Here is a 21,971-nt window from a genome sequence, read left to right on the forward strand (position 1 = left end):
GTGTGTGATGGTGACGAAGATGCTGCTGGGGAACAGACAGAGTGGTGTGTGTTTGTGTGTGTGCGCATGAATGCATGTGTGTGTGTGCACGCGCATGTGCTGGTGACGAAAATGCTGCTGGGGAACCGACAGAGAGGTGAGTGGTGGTGTGTGTCTGTGTGTGTGGCAATGATGTGGCTGATGGAAAGGATGATGGGGTGGTGGGGGATGAGGCAATGATGGGAGTGGTGGGGAGAAAGCAATGATGGGGTGGTGGGGGAGAAGGCAATGATGGATGTGATGGAATTGGCAATGATGTGGGTGGTAGGGTAGAAAACAATCATAGAGGTGGTGGAAAGGGCAATGATTGGGTGGTGGGAGAGAAGGCAATGATTGAGGTGGTGGAATGGGCAATAATGTGGGTGGTGGGGGAGAAAACAATCATAGAGGTGGTGGAAAGGGCAATGATAGGAATAGTGGGAAAGAAGGCAATGATGGAGATGGTGAGGAAGAAGGCAATGATGGAGGAGATGGAAAAGGCAATGATGGGAGTGGTGGGGGAGAAAGAAGTGATAGAAGAGGTGGAAAGGCCAATGATGGGGAGAAGGCAATGATGGAGGTGGTGGGGGAGAAGACAATAATGGTTGTGGTGGAAAGGACAATAATGGTGGTGGTGGGGAGGAGGCAATAATGGAGGTGATGGAATAGGCAATGATGGGAGTGATGGGGAGAAAGCAATGATAGAGGTGGTAGAAAGGGCAATGATGGTGGTAGTGGGGGAGAAGGCAATGATGGAGGTGGTGGAAAGGGCAATGATGGGGGGGTAGTGGGGGAGAAGGCAATGATGGAGGTGGTAGAAAGGGCAATGATGGGGGTGGTAGGTGAGAAGGCAATGATGGAGGTGGTGATGAGGACAATGATGGGGGTGGAGGGGAGAACAATGATGGAGGTGGTGGAGAGGGTAATGAGGGGGGCTACTTTATACTCTATGAGGGGGGCTACATTATATTCTATGAGGGGGCTGCATTATACTATATGGGGGCTGCACTGTATTCTATGAGGGGCTTACATTATATTGTATGAGGGAGATACTTTATATTCTATGAGGGGGGCTACTCCAACCCCTGCTACATAATTAAGAAGTGTACTACCTCATATTATACCCTGATATTAGCACGTTTTACCACACAATTGCTGGTTTTGTATTTATTTCTATGTAGCTACATAGTGGGCCCCAAGAATGATTTTCTCTGGTGAGCACAAGGTGCTCTAGTCCGATGCTGTGCACACCAGTCACACACTAGACACAGAATACATACACACAAGTCACACGCTAGACACAGACTGCATACACACCAGTGACATCCTAGACACAGGATTAGAGATGGGCGGACCCTTGGATGTTTGGTTCCGAATGAACAGTTAAAGAAAGTTTGGGTACCAGAACAGTATCCGGACCACATTCACTTGAATGGGGGGCCCGAACATCCAGTGTTTGCCACGCTTTCATGTGCATGACAGCGCGGCAAACACTGCTTCTGATCGGCGGTAAAATCATCGCCGGTCAGATAGCCATGGTTCCCACGCTGTCAAATTACAGCGTGAGCCCGCAGCTGTGATCGGAGGTATAAAGTTTACCTCCGGTCACTGGCATCGGCTGATGGGACTGCTGCTCCCATCAACCTACACTTGCTGCCGCTAACATAAGTGAGAGCAGGAGCGGCTGATGGGAGTATTCATCAGTCGGCACCTGCACTGTAAATAACTTTTTTTTTTATTTTTTAAAACAATGTAGTTTTCCCTGCAACCCTCAGCTCTCAGCAAGGCTGGTTAGCAAGAATAGAGGGGTCCCCACGCTGTTTTTTTAAATTATTTAAATAAATCATTTTAAAAAATCATGTTGGGTCTCCCCCATTTTTGACAACCAGCCTTGCTAAATCAGACAGCTGGGGGTTGGTACTCTCAGGCTGGTAAGGGGCCATTGATATAAGCCCCCCAGCCTAAAAACAGCAGCCCGCAGCAGCCCATGAAAGGTACTCTAGTAGATGCGCCAATTTTGGTGCTTTGCCCATCTCTTCCCACTTGCCCTGTAGTGCTGGCAAGTGGGGTTCATATTTGTGGCGTTGATGTCACCTTTGTATTGTCCAGTGACATCAAACCCACAGTTTAATAACGAAGAGGTGTCTATAAGGCACCTCTCTATTACTAATCCTATGGTTACCTGTGGAAAATAAATATACAGCCAGAATAAAGTCGTTTAATTGAAAGAATGACCCAGACTCCTTTAATGATTCTAAATTAAACCATACTTTCATAACGCCCATTCTACTGAATCCCTCATCTCCTGAAGTAAAACAAAAATAAAAAAAACATATCCCTCACCTTTCCGCCATTCTGTCCCACACCGTAATCCATGTCTGGGGATTAAGTTTTCAACATGGATGATGCCAAGATGCGACCGCCCAGGCTGAAAACCACTCAGGATTGTGCATGGCGGTGACGTCATGGAGGTTACCACCGGGCCCCTAAACTGCAGTGACCTTGGTGAGATCTCCACTAGTACACTGATAAAGTCTCAGGGTGCAGCACTGAGCTCAGAGAATTCACCGCAGTTCACTTTGAGAAATTTCTCCTGGTGAACCGAGAGGCTTTCTCTCATTCCCCCCCCTTTTCCCCCCAGCCCCTCATCACCCCCCATTTCAAACATCCTTCATCATCCCCCCTTTTTAAAACAGCTCTCATCATCCCCCCTTCTCCACACAGCCCCTCAACATCCTCCCTTCTTTGCACAGCCCCTCATTATCCCCCCTTTCCCACAACCCCTAATCATCATCTTCCCTATGCAGCCCCACTCAGTTACATCAACCCTTTCCAAAACACATCCTCAGAGCTCTCACAATGAGTCCTGTGTCCTCATTCCCATCTGTGCACTGGTCCATTGTACAGCCCTTCAGCCCTTTCCTCACACGACCCTGTTTACGCCCCTGCCTAAATTTCCGTGAACTCAATCAGATCATGGTCCGGGATCCATATCCGCTCCCTCTCATCTCAGACCTTTTTACTCAGATTGTAGGTGCAAAATGGTTTTCTAAACTGGATCTCAGATGGGCTTATAACCTCCTTAAAAAGGGGTATGAGTGGAAAACAGCTTTAAATACACCTGAGGGACACTATGAGAACCTTGTGATGCCATTTGGGTTGACAAATTCTCCTGCCATCTTTCAGCACTTTGTAAATGATATCTTTAGTCCCCTGGTAGGTAGATTTGTTGTAATCTATCTTGATGATATATTCATTTATTCACCTGACCTTGAGTCACATCAGGTACATGTTAGGCGGGTATTACAGATACTCAGAAACAATAAATTATTTGTCAAACCAGGGAAATGTATGTTCTCTGTTGAGGAGATCCTTTTTCTAGGATATGTGTTATTGTCCACGTTTTTTCGCATGGATCCAGTGAAAGTCCTGGCGGTACTGGATTGGGATCATCTTGAGGATTTGAAGGAGTTACAAAGGTTTTTGGGTTTCATTAACTAATACTGTAAGTTCATCAAAACTTTTTGGTAGTGGCCAAAACCTCTGCCACATATGAACATTAAAGGGACAGACTTTACCAAGTGGTCCAGTCAGGCCAGGGAGGCATTCGATACCTTGAAGGAGTGTTTTGCATCTATACCGATTCTCATACAGTCTGATGTCACTCAACCTTATTGCAGACGTTGACGCGTCTGAAGTGGGGTGGCATCTGTATTGTTGCAGGGTGCGTCTCCTGGTAAACGACATCAATGTGCATACTTTTCTAAAAAACATCATCTGCCAAGAGAAATTATGACATTGGTAACAGAACTCTTGGGAATCAATAAGCCCTGACGAAGGTGCTTTTTCGAAACGTGTGTTGGGGCAGACGCACGGATCATATGAGCCCCTGTTGGTGGAACTCTTTCAGGTATTGTGATACTTTATGAGTGTACTTCTGAGTGCAGCGCTATCTTGGACTTTATATTTCCTTACATTAGACTTCTGTGTGTATGCATATGTTTTTGGCTTCATTCTTAAGATATATGTACATCTCTTTACCAGTATCTAATCCTGACACCATACTGCATGTTGTCTCCAACATTAAAGGATTGTACCTGTACCTATAATGGATGTTGCCTATTAGGTTTAACCTTGTGGGATATCATCTGCTCATACTATCCGAGAAGATATATATTTTGGTACCGTGTCAGCCAGTGGATAGAAAAATATTTAGAATTGAGAGTCCTCAGTGGTTGATACCTTTTAATGGCTAACTGAAAAGATGGTAACAAATTGCAGGCTTTCGAGACTACTCAGGTCCCTTCATCAGGCATCAGGCATAATACAAATTCTGAAGAATCACATATTTATGGACAATACAGCCCAGAAATAATACCATAGATAAGACAGGTGACGTGAAGCAGAACTACCATTATGTAAGAGAGATAAACAATTGTGTCCATATTATCCGATGTGCCCTCTGCATATATTTTTATGTGTCTGTTTGCATGTTTTTTACTCATGCCTATTCAGACCTATTAAAACTATTTAATTAAGCAATTTTGTTTTCACTATATGATGGACTTTAAGATCGTCTATTTTTGGGTTCTTCCCTCCCCTCTTTGACCAGGAAAGGTACAGACTTTACCAAGTGGTCCAGTGCACCCAGCAAGGCATTCAATACCTTGAAGGAGTGTTTTGCATCTACGCCGATTCTCATACAGCCTGATGTCACTCAGCCTTATTGCAGAAGTTGATGCGTCTGAAGTGGGGGTGGGGTCTGTATTGTCGCAGGGAGCGTCTCCTGGTAAATTGCGTCCATGTGCACACTTTTCTAAAAAACTGCGATGTGCCAAGAGAAATTTTGACATTGGTAACAGGGAACTCTTGGCAATCAAGTGGGCCTTTGAAGCGTGTCATCATTTTCTGGAGGGGGCAGTTCATCCAGTTATTGTAATCATGGATCATAAGAATCTCGTATACCTAGAATCTGCAAAACGTCCAACGCCTCGTCAGGCAAGATGGGCATTGTTATTCACCAGCTGTAACATTTTTGTTACATATAGGCCGGTTGCCTGGGGTGTTACACTATTAATCAATCAGACTCTAACCTCTACAACATGGGCAAGACCAAAGAGCTTTATAAGGATATCACGGACAAGATCATAAACCTGCACAAAGCGGGAATGGGCTACAAGACCATACGTAAGACGCTAGGTGAGAAGGAGACAACTGTTGGTGCAATAGTCAGAAAATGGAAGAAATACAAAATGACTGTCAATCATCATTGATCTGGGGCACCAAACAAAATCTAACCTTGTGAGGTATCCTTGATCATGAGGAAGGTGAGAGATCAGCCTAAAACTACACAGGGGGGAAATTGTTAATGATCTCAAGGCAGCTGGGGCCACAGTCACCAAGAAAACCATTGGTAACACATTACACCATAAAGGTTTAAAATCCTGCAGTGCCCGCAATGTCCCCCTGCTCAAGAAGGCACATGTGCTGGCTTGTCTAAAGTTTGCCAATGAACACCTGGATGATTCTGTGTGATTGGGAGAAGATGCTGTGGTCAGATGAGACAAAAAATTTAGGTCTTTGGCATTAAATCAACTCGTCGTATTTGGAGAAAGAGAAATGCTGCCTATGACCTAAAGAACACTGTCCCCACTGTCAAGCATGGAGGTGGAAACATTATGTTTTGGGGGTGTTTCTCTGCTAATCCTGAGTGACAACCTCCTTCCTTCTGCCAGGATCACTTACTGTAAGTGATATCTGTAATTCGTATATAACCCCTTCTCATGTACAGCACCATGGAATCAATGGTGCTATAGAAATAAATAATAATAATAATTATGACTGTTAATTTTTTTAAAAAGGTTACTGCCTGTGTTCTGTTGCTAAATTCACAGGAAAAGTGTGGAATGCTACTATTTATATTGGGTGCACTTCTAAAACTAATTCGAGTAGTATAGAAAGCGGATGAAGCATAATCACACCTGGGACCTTCAACCTTAAAAGTACCTCCTCTCTTTTAGAAAACACCTATGGTCATATTGGTAGGTGTTGAATTTTTTATAGATCTTGTATTGGGGTTCCAGAAGCTTCAAGATATGCTCTAACTGTATTTATATAACACAGAATAGCTACATTTACAGCATATAAATAGTGTTGAGCGATACCTTCCAATATTTGAAAGTATCGGATTGGATCGGCCGATATCCAAAAAATATCGGATATCGCCGATACCGATACCCGATACCAATACAAGTCAATGGGACACAAATATCGGAAGTGATCCTGGATGGTTCCCAGGGTCTGAAGGAGAGGAAACTCTCCTTCAGGCCCTGGGATCCATATTCATGTAAAAAATAAAGAATAAAAATAAAAAATATGGATATACTCACCCTCGGACGAGCCCTGGCTGTCACCGCTGCAAGCGTCTGCCTCCGTTCCTAAGAATGCAGAGTGAAGGACCTTCGAAGACGTCGCAGCTTGTGATGGGTCACGTGACCGCTCATGTGACCGCTCACGCGACCAATCACAAGCCGCGACGTCATCGCAGGTCCTACACTCACTGCATTCTTAGGAACGGAGGCTGACGGTTTCACCGCTGAGGTCCAGGGTCTGTCCGAGGGTGAGTATATCCATGTTTTTTATTTTTATTCTTTATTTTTTACATGAATATGGATCCCAGGGCCTGAAGGAGAGTCTCCTCTCCTCCAGACCCTGGGAACCATACGCACCGCACACGCCTGGGAACTTATAGGAACTTCCGATTCCGATTTCCGATATCACAAAAATATCGGAACTCGGTATTGGAATTCCGATACAGCGAATATCGGCCGATACCCGATATTTGCAGTATCGGAATACTCAACACTACATATAAATATAAGTAAACTGCAATTATGTGTAATGTATTGAATGTTGGGGAATAATTGATTATAGATACCACAAATATGATTCTTTACTCATTCTGGGCATTTGTTATTAGTAAGATTTTACATAATTGTAAAAGTACTTTCCCTGAGGCGAGTAATACAGAATGCATTCCATTGCTATCAGTTTAGAAATTGATGGATCTTTATCAGGTACACAGTGTCTACAGATGGAGTGCTTTAAATGGCTCCTCTTCAAGTTAGAACTATATTTCCAAAGCTTGTCCCTTAATGATGCGTGCAGAACTAAATACCTAAACTAGAAATCTCTGGTTTTGTACTCTTTAAACTGCTTTATTCTCCATTACATGTGTTGATTTCATATTTCTAATTGATTTTTATTCAGTAGATTCAAATCTAATTTTTCTATTGACAAGGAGACAAAATATTCTTTCAGTTTGCCCTTTGTAAACTACATTAGTTGCAGCTTGCAAACTTTTTTCTATACAAGGAACTTGAGAAAAGACATTCCAGTACATAGGAAGGGAGTTTTTTTTTTTTATCTGAGAGTGTTTCATTATATTTTATCATATCAACTTAGGCACAATAGAAATGGACTGTGTTTAGTTCAATGTCACAAAAGAGATTTAGTCTGGTCTGTGATCCCACAATATTATTTTATTGCATGTTGATAGGTTATGTCTTGAATGAGAAAAAAAAATCACGTGTGGTAGCAATTAGCCACCTCAATAATGTCATGTGTTGTTGTCATGAATAATGTCATTGCATCACCTTCATAGCACAAATTGCCATGGATGCCAAACAGAGGAGCTTGGGAATAGAGAATTTTCACCTCCTCCATCATCATGATTTAACAGTATGTAATGGTGTAGAGGTGGAGGAAAGGAATGGGTTCAGGAGTTGAGCATGCTCCATAGAGGGCTGATGCTGGCTGTTTTACACTGCACCACAGTGCCCCTATGAAGCCCAGCCACATTCTGGACCCCAAAGGAGACTGTAATTTTACTATGCTATTACGGTATCAAACAAGTGATCAAGCAATCACTTGTTCAAGTTGCCAATGTGTGTAAAAAAAAAAGTTTTAAAGGAAACCTGTCACCAAGTTTGGCCGATACGAGTTACGGCCACCACCTTTCAGGGCTTGTATGCAGCATTCTACAGTATAATGCTGTATATCTACCTCCAACCCAACCTGTAAGAGAAGAAAAATATGTTTTATTATAATCACTGGTGGGGTTCTCTGGTCCAATGGGTGTCCCTCTTCTTGGTCCTTTACCTCCCATCTTCTTTTGATGCCATCCTCCTGCTTGCTTCATTTGGATGACGCATCTCTGCATCATACACACAGGCTCCCCAAAATCGTGCTCCTGTGCAGGCGTATTTATCTGCCCTGTTGAGGGCAGGGCAGAGCAAAGTACTGCAGTGTGCAGGCACCTGGAAAGGTCAGAGAGGACCAGCGCCTGTGCACTGCAGGACTTTGCTCTGTCCTCAACAGGGCAGATAAGTACGCCAGCTCTGGAGTGCGATTCCAAGCAGACTGTGTGGATGATAAAGGGATGCATCATCCACACGAACCAAGAAGGAAGACGGCATCGCAAGAAGATGGGAGACGCCGGACCAAGAAGAGCAACACCCCTTTGACCGGACCGCCCACAAGTGAGTGTAATAAAATTTATTTTTCTTCTCTTGCAGGTCTGGTTGGGGCAGATATACAGCATTATAGAATTCTGTATATCATCCCTGAAAGGCAGTGGCCATAAGTCATATTGGCCAAACCTGGTGACAGGTTCCCGTTAAACATTAATAAATTTAAAAAAAAAAATGTTTTTGAATCTTTGCTATGTCAATAAAAGTCCAATCTATGAAATAATAACATGATTTAACCTACTAATATAACCCATTGAATAAACACCATAAAGAAAAAAAATCAAAATAGCAGAATTGCAGTTTTTTCGGTCACTGTACCTCACCTCAAAAATATAATAAAGTACACCAGAATGGGAACATTACCAACTACGTCCTGGCATACAAAAAAAGCCCCTATCTAGCTCCAGAGAATTAAAAATAAAAAAGTTTTGGAGGAAAATGTCAACACCAGAATAATAAAACTAAACATTTTTAATCTTGAAATCAAAGATGAAGGAGGTCCTCCAGTGGCAAATATCCACAATGTAAATTGATGATCTGGTTGAAATAAAAAATAGCCTTTTATTATCTCAACATAAAAAATCTAAAAACTGGCCACCTAGGAGGATGGAATGTATAGAAACCGACGTGTTTCAAAAATACAACTCATCCCTCAAAAACAAGGAATCATATGGCTACGTCAGCAGTAAAATAAAAAACTTATGGCTTAAGGGGTTAAAGCTGACACCATTATCAAGTTTTATCATTATTATTGTTTTCTAATTGTGCTCATTTTTACTTTTGAGGGACAATATAAATCTTGTCCTATCAACTAATCATAGAGCAATGTAATTGGGAAGACGGTCACTACTATCAAGCAATAATCTCTCAGAGAGGAGGTTTCAATGTATTTGATAAGTTCATCTGGACGGAGCAGTATCAATTATTACTTGCAATGTTGTTAATCTCTGATCATGTATTGACCATGCTGTGGCCATTACAGCTGTTGACCATCAAAATTGTATGTATTCTAATGATCTCAAGCAGTTCATTCTCACTGCTATTGACTAGTTGCTGTAATATAATTATTTTTTTTATCATGGTGGCATGAGCAATTCATTTTTACTCCCAATGTTCCTTTTTTTGGGGACGTCGTCTGGTACTTTCGCTACATAGATGACCATTTTGATTGTGTGGTGGCTCTATCACACTTTACATCCTATCTTAATAATAACTCCGTTCATTTACAGTTTTCATCTTATTCCCTAAAACTCAAACATATTTTTTGAAATATTATGTTATCAGGGGATATTTTTCTGGGTAAAAGTTCACACCTCACTCTAAAGCAAACCAGTCTCGGAAATTATGATTTTGTCGTCATTCATTGTTATATAAAAAAAGAAGAATTATAGATTGTTAGAAGGAAAACCCTGTTTTCAGCGCGCCGTGTATCTTACAGTGGAGTGATCAGAAAAGTGATCAATAAGTATTTACTTCTACTGAACCAAGATCCCATTTTACAGAATATTGTCGATAAGGGGTGTAGATGTGTTTCTAATGGCGTTTGCTCTCTTGGAAACATATTGTCACCAAGTTTATTTTCAGAAAAAATTCAAAACAGGATTTAGCTGTCACAAACGGGTTTCAATAATTGGGTATAGGTGCATGGTTTGCCCATTTGCGACACTCAAAATATTGTATATTACTTTGAATATAAAAGGTGTGATCTCCGTTTCATTTGGGTGCACTATTAGGAAATTGAAGAAACAAAATTTCGGAACGGAACATTTAACTAACATTAATAATGAAAAAATCTTCACCTTCCGATGCAGTGAAACATTTTGTGGAATCTCATGGATGCAATGTTAATGATTTTGTGTTCTACGGAATAAACAAATAAATGTCCCATAAGAGGAGGTACAGTAACTGGCAATGCAACGTTTTGTTGTCTACTAGATACTTGAAATAGACACAATGCAACCAAATGAAATGGATTTGAAAAATTATCTTTAATTTATTTATTGATATATTGTGTGCATTTAATATTCAATTAACTAATATTTTTGTTTTTTTCTGCAGTATAAATGAGATACAGTATAATGGCTAACGTAGGTATTAATTACAGGCATACATGAGATTGGTTTTGAGTTTTTTTTAAATTGTATGCCATGAGGCTGTCTGTGAAACTATAACTGAGAGCTTTGTGAATACCTGAAATGCGTCAGTATTTCTTTTTGACCATGTACTTGAACTCTTTTAAATGGATTTTGTAAAAGTTATGGAATGTTTTAATTCATTGGCTGTGTCATACATCCCTGCCATCTTAGGTGTTTTAAATGGAGCCTCTATGGTAGTGTCGTGAGTCAGTCTTCTGATGGTAGGATAATATGTAATAGAAGAATCTGGCTTTAAGTGGGAATGCTGGGGTTCGGTTTCATTCTACACCTGTGTAAACAGCAATCATTATGATTTTCATAGATCAACAGGCCGACCACTATGTTGTGTTATACAATCAGATGTTGATCTGAAATAACCTGCCAGACTTATTCCCACCAGTTCAACTCAACCTTACATTTTTGGGACAGATTTAGGAAGCATTTGAAAATTAGCACAGTAATAATGGCCAAACATGGCTATAGTTGAAATAGTACAGAAATAGTGTCTGATACTACATAGATATTTTGTTAATATACAGTACATTGTATATTATTTCACATAATATTTTGATTACTTCGACTGGAAAGTGCTGTATGGACTTTTATGTATTAGCAATGAAGTAGACGTTTAGCCTTCAAAGGAACGCAGAGTCGAAAGAACCCCGGAAAACACTTGGAAATGGTATAAATCTAAATGCAGCAGACAGCGTTCAAAGCAGGTCATTTTCCAATCAAGATATCATTTATTCTGCCACATACAAGAAATAATGTTTCAACATATGTCAGGTCTTCATCAATAAAAGGCAGAAAAAATGATGTCATGATTGAAAAATCACCTGCTGTGAATGCTGTCTGCTGCATCTAGTCTTAGTGTATTAGCATTCACTATTTTCAATATAGAAACTTAAAAGTATTCTTCTATGTAATTTTAGGAAAACAGTTGATTGGCAGCTGATCCACCTGCAAGGTTTTGTACCAGATTTTACAGCCTTTGTTATTGTATTCTCTTTAATTTAGTCAGTTATATAAATTAACAAAATAAAAACTGTTCAGGCTCCATAAGTAAAATAATAATATATAAAGGAGAAAAAGTAATAGAATGATAGTGAAAAAACTTTCTTCTTGACAACTTGCTTTCAAGAAAAGTTATACAAGAAAAAGTAAAAAGTGTTTCCTGTGCTCACTTCTGTGATCTTTTGGCTGTTATACATGTGAAGGACCAGGAAACAGGAACACTTTGATTACGGTCGTATCCTGTTACAGTCATTGGAGTGTTTGCTAAAAGTAAGTGTTACTGGAAGTGAATCTGTTTTACCTTTTTTGAATCACAGTCACACATTGTAAGTTATGCATAGCCAAACATGAATCCTTTACATTGAAGAGGCCTATTCATTTTAACTGGAATTGTCCTGGTATAATTGACATTATAATACCTAGCTGTTGACAAGCAACAATAAAGAACTGTTATTATAAATCTACTATTTCTGTTCAAAATGGCCTATCAGAGGCACTGGTAATATTAGCTATATTTGCCTTCCTGTATATATCCTGTATGTAAAGCATCTATAGAGTAAGCAATGCTGAAATATTACAGCAGCAATTTAGTGAAGAGTAGCTTGGCCTGATTAACCAAGTTGGCTCATCTTTTTCAATGGGTAAAATTGTAAAGTGCTGCGGAATATGTTAGCGCTATATAAATAAAATACTGATAATTATTATAAGGTGTTTGTAAAATCTAACAATTTTGCAAATAAACACTTAAAAATCCTCTCTGTACTCAAGGAAAAAGGGATTTTAAATTTTTGCTTACTGCTCATTGACTAATGGCTGGTGTAATGGCAAGGAGTACAGTGCTTACAGTTGCATTGCTATAGAGCAGGGGTCCTCAAACTTTTTAAACAGGGGGCCAGTTCATGATCCCTCAGACCATTGGAGGGCCAGAATATAGTTTAAGAAAAAACTATGAACAAATCCCTATGCACACTGGACATATCTTATTTTGAAGTAAAAAATAAAACAAAACAGGAACAAGTACAACATTTAAAATGAAGAACAAGTAAAGTTAAATCAACAGACGTACCGGTATTTCAATGGGAACTATGGGCCTTCCTTTGGCTAATGAGATGGTCAATGTCCGATTCCATATTTGTCACTGCTAGTCGTAACAAGTGAAGCAATTGTTCTCTTTCTTGATATCATGGTTTCCTAGGGATTCCAAATTGCAATTAGTAAAATGCCAATATATATTCAGAGCTACAAAAACAATATCCCAGCAATAAAATTGCCCACACAGAGACATACAGACTGCATTGCCCATCAATGCAGTCTGATCAGTGCCCATCAATGCAGCCTTGCCAGTCAATATCCTTTCAGCCTCACCAGTGCCTATATTGGTGGAACTCTACTTTTACCTCAGACTCAGACTGGTGTGGTGCGAGAGTCGCCAATAGGCAGGTAAATGTCCCCAATAGGCAGGAAAATGCCCAAAATAGGCAGTATAGGTCCCCAAAAGCAGAATAGTCCCCAATAGGCAGGTAAATGTCCCCAATAGGCAGCATAGTCCCCAATAGGCAGCATAGTCCCCAATAGGCAGGTACATGGCCCCAATAAGCAGGGATTTGTCCCCAATAGGCAGAACAGTCCCCAATAGGCAGCACAGTCCCCAATAGGCAGGTAAATGTCCCCAATAGGCAGTATAGGTCCCCAATAAGCAGCATAGTCCCCAATAGGCAGCACAGTCTGGACACAGTGTTAAAAAAATATATATATATATAAAATAAATACCAGTACTCACCTATGTCCCCCGCTGCTCTGAAGAGGTACCCGCTCGACTCAGTCTTCTTCTGGCACAGGCGGCATGACGTCATCAGGCCACGCAGGCGGCATGATGACAATCACGTGGTCTGTGCTGCATACGGAGGGCCGCGCATCGCCTTTCCTCACCACCTTGTCATTCTGCCTGCGATTACAAGGCCCACCTGCATTGAACTGTAGTGATAAATGTCCTTGGCAGGCCGCATGTGGCTCACGGGCCATAGTTTGAGGACCCCTGCTGTAGAGTGTAGTGTTGGAATCCCTGCATGCTTCCCCTCTTCCCTGGCATGGATGCTAACTTACTCACCGCCATGACCCCCATTCTGCACTTCCTCCATGTCTCCTGCCACCCAGGGTGCGCTCTCAATGCGCACATCGCTGGGTACTATACTTAGGGTTTGCGTGCTCCCTCTCTTTTTTAAAGGGGTCACGCTTGCTGTCCTAAAATGTCCCCAGCCAATAGCTGCTGTGACACCTTCTCTTCCAGCATGAAGGTACCTGAGCAATGCTATTAGATAGCCTTTAGCTTGCCTGCTAGTTGTCAGGTGCCTAGTACCCTTCAGTCAGTCTACCTGCACTGTACCTGTCTGCCCACCAATACTTGCTTGTCTATCTCACTTTTCAGCCAGTCCAGTCCAGCCTGCATCTGCCAGGGCTCATATGTACATCAACCAGTCCAGTCCGCACTTGCCAGCTCTCATCTGCTCATCAGCCAATCCAGTCTGCACCTGCCAGTGCTTATCTGTACATCAGCCGATCCAGTCAACATCTGCCACTGCTCATTTGTAAATGAGATGGTCCAGTCTGTACCTAACAGTGCTGATCTGTAGATCATGGGCCAGTCTGCACCTGCCAGTGCACATCTGTACCTCAGCCGATTCTGTTTGGTATCTATGATTCCTGTGTTCCTACAGTGCCTGCCTGCATCTATTGTTCTTTCTTTTGGGCCATTCCTACTGGCTGTCCCTAGGGGGTCAGCTGCCATCTACCCAAAAGTCAGTCCTGATTTAGCACCTGGTCCCACCTCCTGCATCTCTCCTCAGATTGCAGTATCGTCTGCTGCCGTGTATCCGAGGTCGGATTTGGTGAAGCACCTAGTTAAGCCTCTTAAGGCTTTCCTTGGGCCTAAGCACAGTGGTTCTACCACCTTGCCCATTACATAGAGCATGCAAGCACTGCTCTGAAGCTGGCCAGATCATTGGATGCTTGCAGCTTCAGAGACTGCAAAGTTCAGGCCAGTGAGTCAATTTTGTTGCTGGCACCAAATGACAATCATCAGGAACACACCACCCCTAGCAATCTGGGAGGCAGAGGAGCACACTGCTTTGAAGGTCATAGTGAGAACAACCCTTAAGCCAATCACTGGCCTTTAAGGATGCAAATACGCTAATAGGACTTGACTTTTCTTCCAATTAATGAAGTGCCAATCTGGGTCATGTACTCTTGCACACGGATATGCATGGTGCTGCAAACTTTAAGATTTTTACATATAAAAATAATGTCATGACTCTGTTGTCGGTTGTCCCAGTACCAGGGGCTCTTTCCCAGTCCCTTACATTAGGGGCACCCTAGCTCACCCTGTTCCCCAGATTACTTCTGATGGTGAAGATGCCGGGGCCACTTGCCTTGCCATAGCTCCTGAATCCACCCTCAGTCTTTACCCTTCCTCCACCCAGGGAAAAGGGGAGTATAAATGCACTGTAATACCAACCAGACTAACAAGGTAATATGAACAGAAATAATGAAAAATACCAATCATACATATATAGTCACACAAACAAAGAGGAATGAACTGGGAGTGGAGGATGGGGTTAAACCAAAGTAGGAGAAGAAAGGGAATTATCACATACCCAAAACATAGAAAAAGTCACAGATCAATCCACCAAATGCCTTCTCAAATAGCAACCCCCACAATCTCCAGTCATGCAGCAAAAGCTAGCTTTGACAATGAGTGCTAGCCAGGGCACAGATTATATAGGAGATGGGAGTGGCTAACAGTGAACAGCAGAGCCTTAATGCAGGAAAGCTTCCAGAAACTCTCAACTGAGCAGATTAAGAAACCTGCACCATTTAATATGAAGGTGAAGTGCTTCTAATCATTGCAGGAATAGGAGAAATTAGACGCTGCGGTCTTTTGGCTCCTCTCTGTCACTGTAAACCCGTGACAAATGCACTGTATATGTTTTAGAATGTATAATTCAATATGCATTTATTAAAGTAATTTGGAAGAATAAGTGACATTTTAGTATTCTTATCAAAATAGGATTTGCAAGACTTAGAAGAAAAAAATGGGGATTTATGAAAATCACGGGATTGATAGACATTTTATTGATAAGAAATTGTAAAGAATGAAAACAATTTTTTCAAAACAACTCAATTTATTCAGTATAAAGTAGGAGCACATATAATACATACACTTACACATCTATGCTATTATTGGTTACCTAAGGAATGTTCTGCCAAGCTCATTGCACTTGGACATGCAAACCATTAAGATTTACTGCTGGCAGCTCCCTTTACAATTGCCGACCAAGTCCAGAGACGCTGGACGCTGTGCCGACCGCAAAAAATGCAACATGTTGCATTCGGCGCAGTTCATCCCTGTGTACCCTATGATAAAGATTGGTATGCAGGGCACCACAGGATACGAGGAGGCATAGGCGGAGCGTAGGCCGAGCATAGGCATGGTTTCAGGGAGGAAGCTGAAACCAGCCTAAAATTGAGAAAAAGCTTTTAAAAATTTTGTAGGGTTCCATTTTTCAGCCATCCATTTTTATGTTGTCTGGTAGGCGGTAGCATTTCTGTGATCTTTAAAATTGAGAAAACGCTTCTAAAATTTTTTGTAGGGTTCCATCTCTCAGCCATACAGTGCTACGTGGTCTGGGAACATTTCTGTGATCTCTAAAGCTGAGAAAAAGCTTTTACAAATTTTGAAGGGTTCCATTTCTCAGCCATATATTGTTACATGGTCTGGGTACATTTCTCTGATTTATAAAACTGTAGAAGCATTCAAACATTTTTCTGGATTGAATTTCATTGTCATCCATACTCTTTTGCGTTCTTTCTGTTACATAACGGTTGAGTAAGCTCCCAAAAAACACTTTGATTGCTGCCATTTAGAAATGAGGAAATGCTGCCATTTAGACTGGTAAATACACATATACAATTAATTTTGGGGAATGCGAACAAAATAACCTTAGAAACCAAAGTAAAAGACAAAGTAAAAGACAAACTAACTTTATTCATGTAATCACAAGTAAAATCAAAATATAGTAACATGTTTAAAAACAGAAAAACACCACATGTAAAACCATGGGGGGGGGAAATCTGGAAACTGGATAGTGTATACATATGTAAGTGTGTGACAAGGGAAGATGTCACCAAAGTATACTGGTCACGTGGCTGTAATAGATGTTAGTATACGTATCACTTACTAGTGTAATACGATGCTACGTACAGTATGTCTATATTGTAATGACATATGGAAAAAACAAACAACTATAATAGCTGTGTGACCTTGATACATATTGTATCAAATGAGGTATATATATATATATATATATATATATATATATTCTAATTGACTCATATTATCATTAGCATTGTATGGTACATGTGATCGCTTATAGACATATCCAAAAATGAGGTACAATAGAAAATCACATGCTGTAACAGCAATATAATTCTGGTGTGCATCATATCCAATTAAGTATCTGTAATGTCATGAATCCACATAACAGATAAAATAGTAAAATATACAAGACAACTAGTACTGCCTTGGGGAGTCAGGTTATCTAGGCACCCACCACACCCAATTCGCGTTTTGCATTAAAATGCTATGTCCAGGTTTTTCTGTTTTTAAACATATTACCATTAGGGTTGAGCGACTTTTGCTTTTTTAGGATCGAGTTGGGTTTTGTGAAACCCGACCTTCTCGAAAGTCGGATCGCGTGAAATCGGTCGATTCTACTGTAAAGTCGGGTTTCGGTCCGGAACACGAAACCCAATGCAAGTCAATGTGGATTATATATTTTTTTCTCTCTCTCTCTCTCTCCCCTCCGTGCAAAGCATATGTTGTGTTTGACTGCGGAAATCACTGCAGCCCAAACGGTAATATGGCTCTATGACGCCGCAGAAACCAGACCGTAACCTATGTCATCACGCTGCCCACACTCCTTAATTGGCTGAAAAAATGGCGGAGAAGGCGTCATACAAAACGTGGCCGATCCCATGCTGAAGTCGGGTCGGGTTTCACGAAACCCGACTTTGCCAAAAGTCGGCGACTTTTGAAAATGAACGATCCGTTTCGCTCAACCCTAATTACCATATTTTGATTTTACATGTGATTACCTGAATAAAGTTTGTTCACATTTTACCTTGGTTTCTAAGGTTCTTTTGTTGGAATTCATTTAGACTGGTAGACATGGAAGATTTCCACCGACTCATGGTGGCAGCTGTTCCTCAGTACTTGGTCTCCAGCCGCCACTTTTTCTTCCAGTGAGGTGTCCCCGCATTGTACCAGCTCGTGTCCAGGAACATCACCTGTGCCCTTACCAACGCACTTACTGGCATTGTCCACTTAATGACTGACACGTCAACAAGCGCTTGTGGCCAGGGATGCTATATTTCCCTGACCGCACACTGGGGGAACATTGTGGAGGGTGGGTGCACTCTGGCACGGCACATGTGCTCCCAATACCGAGAATTGCTGGCCCTACTTCTATCAGGGTTCTTTCCACTTACTACACCAGTTCCTGCACCCACCACTCCTCCTCATCCTCCATCTCCGATGTGCTATCTGCACGTTGTCCACATTAGCCAGAAGCTGGAAGCTCTGCAGCACTGCCTCAGCGAAGCAGCAAAAAGTCTATGCTGAAGCTAATTTGTCTAGGAGACAAACCGCGCACTATGGCAGAGTTACTTAAAGGAATAACAGACGAGACATATCTGTGGTTTTTGCCACAGAACCTCCAACCAGGCATGGTCGTGTGTGATAAAGGGCAAAATGGCATTTGAAGCTTGGCAAGCTCACACACGTACCATGTGGAGATTCCCTAGCAACCAGGCAACCCCCAAATGTACTTATGCTGGCTAACAGATGTAAATCATTCAGCTGCGGCGCTAAAAACTAAGAGCACTAAACAATACTCGGAGGACCTCTGAGCGTGCTCGAGAAATCTCGAGTAACGAGTATATTCGCTCATCACTAGTTAGAATATTTCCTCTGCCTTAGGATGTCCTGATGTAACAAATTAAATATAATAAAAAACTATTACAGCAGTTATTTCATGGCAGTTAGTCAGGGCAGGAGTCAGGTAACCCACACTCTGCTCTCCCTTCTATCCATGTGCTTTATTCCTATCCTCCTATGTTCCCTTGCAATCCACTTTCACCGCCCAATCCCCCCTCCATCACGACTCATATTCATCAGCCCCTCACTCCTTCCCTCTCCCATGTACAGCTCCCATGCACTTCTCACCTTCCTGAAAAACCTCAGCCCATCTTACCCAAACACACTGCACAAAAAAACTTCTTACACTTCCAAAAACAACTTGCTTTTTATCTTGTTACTCCTACTGATTTCGGGGGACATATCCCCCAACCCCGGTCCCCCATCCCCCAACCTCAACCGCTACCCTACCTCATATCAAAACCATACTAACCTTATTAATATTACTTGCACTCCCTCATCTCTCTCTTTCAATTGTGCCCTTTGGAATCCACGGTCTGTATGTAACAAGCTTCCTTTCCTGCACAACTACTTTGTGAACAACTCTCTGAATCTGTTGGCCCTCACTGAAACCTGGATCCAGGACTCTGACACTGTCTCCCCTGCTGCCATTTCCCATGGTGGCTTACAATTCTCCCATTCCCCAAGACCCACAAACAGACCTGGTGGTGGAGTCGGCATACTCTTGTCCCCCAATGCACGTTCCAGGTTATACCCCCAGTTCCTTCACTTTCATTCCCTTCTTTTGAGGTCCACACCATCAGGCTCTTCCGTCCCCTCTCCCTCAGAGTAGCGGTCATATACCGGCCCCCAGGCTCACCCACCCACTTCCTGGACCACTTCTCAGCCTGGCTGCCGAACTTCATGTCCTCAGAACTACCAACCCTTATCCTGGGAGACTTCAACATTCCCATTAACAGCCCCACTTCCACATCTGCATCCCAGCTTCTATCACTAACCACTTCCCTAGGCCTCTCACAGCTCTCAACCTCTGAAACACACAAAGACGGTAACACCCTGGACCTGGTCTTTGTCCGGCTCTGTTCAATCTCTTACCTAGATAACTCACCACTTCCCCTCTCTGACCACAACATTCTCTCCTTCACACTCACAATTCCTCGCCCACCCCAGCACTCTCCTACCTACCACACACTCAGAAATCTACATGTCATTAACTCTCATACACTTTCAGACTCCTTACACTCATCACTGTCCCCAATCTCTTCTTTTTCATATCCTGATCTGGCTGCACATCACTATAATGACACTCTTAGAAGCACCCTAGACCAAGTAGCTCCCCTCACCCTCAGAACCTCCAAACACAGAGTGAAACAGCCCTGGTTCACATCGCAAACCCGATTTCTCCAGCAATGCTCTAGGTGTGCTGAACGCTTATGGAGGAAAACTCGCACCCCAGAAGACTTCATACACTTCTAACTTATGTTAAGGACCTATAACTCTGCCCTTCACCTCGCCAAACAGTTCTACTACACCACCCTGATCTCCTTACTATCCAACAACCCCAAGAAACTTTTTAACACCTTTCACTCCCTCCTCAGGCCAAAAGCACAAGACCCTATCACAGACATTTGTGCTGATGACCTGGCCTCCCACTTTATAGAGAAAATAGACAATATCCGTCAGGAAATCCGCTCCCAGACACCAAGTGCAATGACTCCCATTCCTCCCTGCATCTCCTCTGGCTCACTCTCCACATTCGATCCCATCACAGAAGAAGAAGTCTCCAAGCTCCTCTCCTCTTCTCGTCTGACTACATGCACCACCGACCCCATTCCCTCATACCTCCTCCAGTCTCTCTCTCCAGTCGTCACAACTCACCTAACTACAATTTTTAATCTCTCCCTCTCCTCTGGCATTTTCCCCTCCTCCTTCAAACACTCTATCATTACTCCATTACTAAAAAAACCACCCTTGACCCATCATGCACAAACAACTACAGACCGGTCTCCAATCTCCCCTTCATCTCAAAACTCCTGGAGCGCCTAGTCTACTCCTGCCTTACCCGTTACCTCTCCACTCATTCCCTCCTAGTCCCTTCACATTCCGGGTTCCGCCCCCTACATTCGACAGAAACTGCACTCATCAAGGTGACCAATGACCTTCTGAGAGCAAAATGTAACGGTGACCACTCTCTGCTCATTCTCCTCGATCTTTCTGCAGCTTTCGATACTGTTGACCACCCTCTCCTACTCTCTAGGCTCCAGTCACTAGGCATTAAGGACACTGCTCTCTCCTGGTTCTCTTCCTATCTTTCTGAACGCTCCTTTAGTGTTCTGTTCTCTGGCTCCACTTCATCTCCTCTTCCTCTCACTGTCGGGGTACCTCAGGGCTCAGTCCTTGGCCCCCTTCTCTTCTCCCTCTACACGGCCCCAATTGGACAGACCATCAGCAGATTTGGCTTTCAGTACCATCTTTATGCTGATGTCACACAACTATACACGTCATCCCCTGACCTTACCCCCGCTGTACTACAGAATGCCACTGACTGTCTGTCCGCAGTCTCTGACATCATGTCCACTCTCTATCTGAAACTCAACCTCTCCAAAACTGAACTTCTTCTGCTCCCGCCTTCTACTAACCTCCCTAAATCTGACATTTCTCTCTCCATGGGTGGCACCATAATAACACCCCGGCAGCAGGCCCGCTGTTTGGGTGTTATGTTTGACTCCGATCTCTCCTTCACCTCCCACATACAGTCTCTTGCCCGCTCGTGCCGCTTACACCTAAAGAACATCTCTAGAATCTGCCCTTTTCTCACCATGGAGACAACAAAAACTCTCACTGTCACCCTAATCCACTCCCGTCTGGACTACTGTAACGCTCTATTAATTGGCCTCCCCCTCACGCGACTTTCCCCTCTCCAGTCTATCCTTAATGCAGCAGCCAGGGTCGTCCATCTGGCTAATTGTTACTCGGACGTGTCCTCTCTTCGCCAGTCGTTACACTGGCTGCCCATTCATTACAGGATACAATTCAAAGTACTTGTTCTCACCCACAAAGCTCTCCACAGTGCGGCACCCCCTTACATCTCCTCCCTCATTTCTGTCTATCGGCCTAGCCGACCACTGCGCTCTGCAAACGACTTTCGACTAACCTCTGCACTAATCCGTACCTCCCACTCCCGACTCCAAGACTTCTCCCGTGCTGCGCCAATCCTCTGGAATGCTCTACCCCAAGAAATTAGGACCATCCACAACTTGCATAGTTTTAGGCGCTCGCTCA

The 21,971-nt window shown here is 42.7% G+C and overlaps 1 long non-coding RNA gene across 2 annotated transcripts in view; it reads right to left on the reverse strand.

Moving 5' to 3' along the window:
- The window catches only part of LOC143773751 (uncharacterized), a 168,863-nt gene that overhangs the window by 83,526 nt on the left and 63,366 nt on the right, over positions 1 to 21,971 (reverse strand). For both annotated transcript variants that reach the window (XR_013215347.1, XR_013215348.1), the window contains exon 3: positions 12,765 to 12,889. This is a non-coding gene — a long non-coding RNA (uncharacterized LOC143773751). The remainder of the gene's footprint in view (positions 1 to 12,764; positions 12,890 to 21,971) is intronic.

The sequence above is a fragment of the Ranitomeya variabilis genome, chromosome 5 (genome assembly GCF_051348905.1).
Source record: "Ranitomeya variabilis isolate aRanVar5 chromosome 5, aRanVar5.hap1, whole genome shotgun sequence".
NCBI lineage: Eukaryota > Metazoa > Chordata > Amphibia > Anura > Dendrobatidae > Ranitomeya > Ranitomeya variabilis.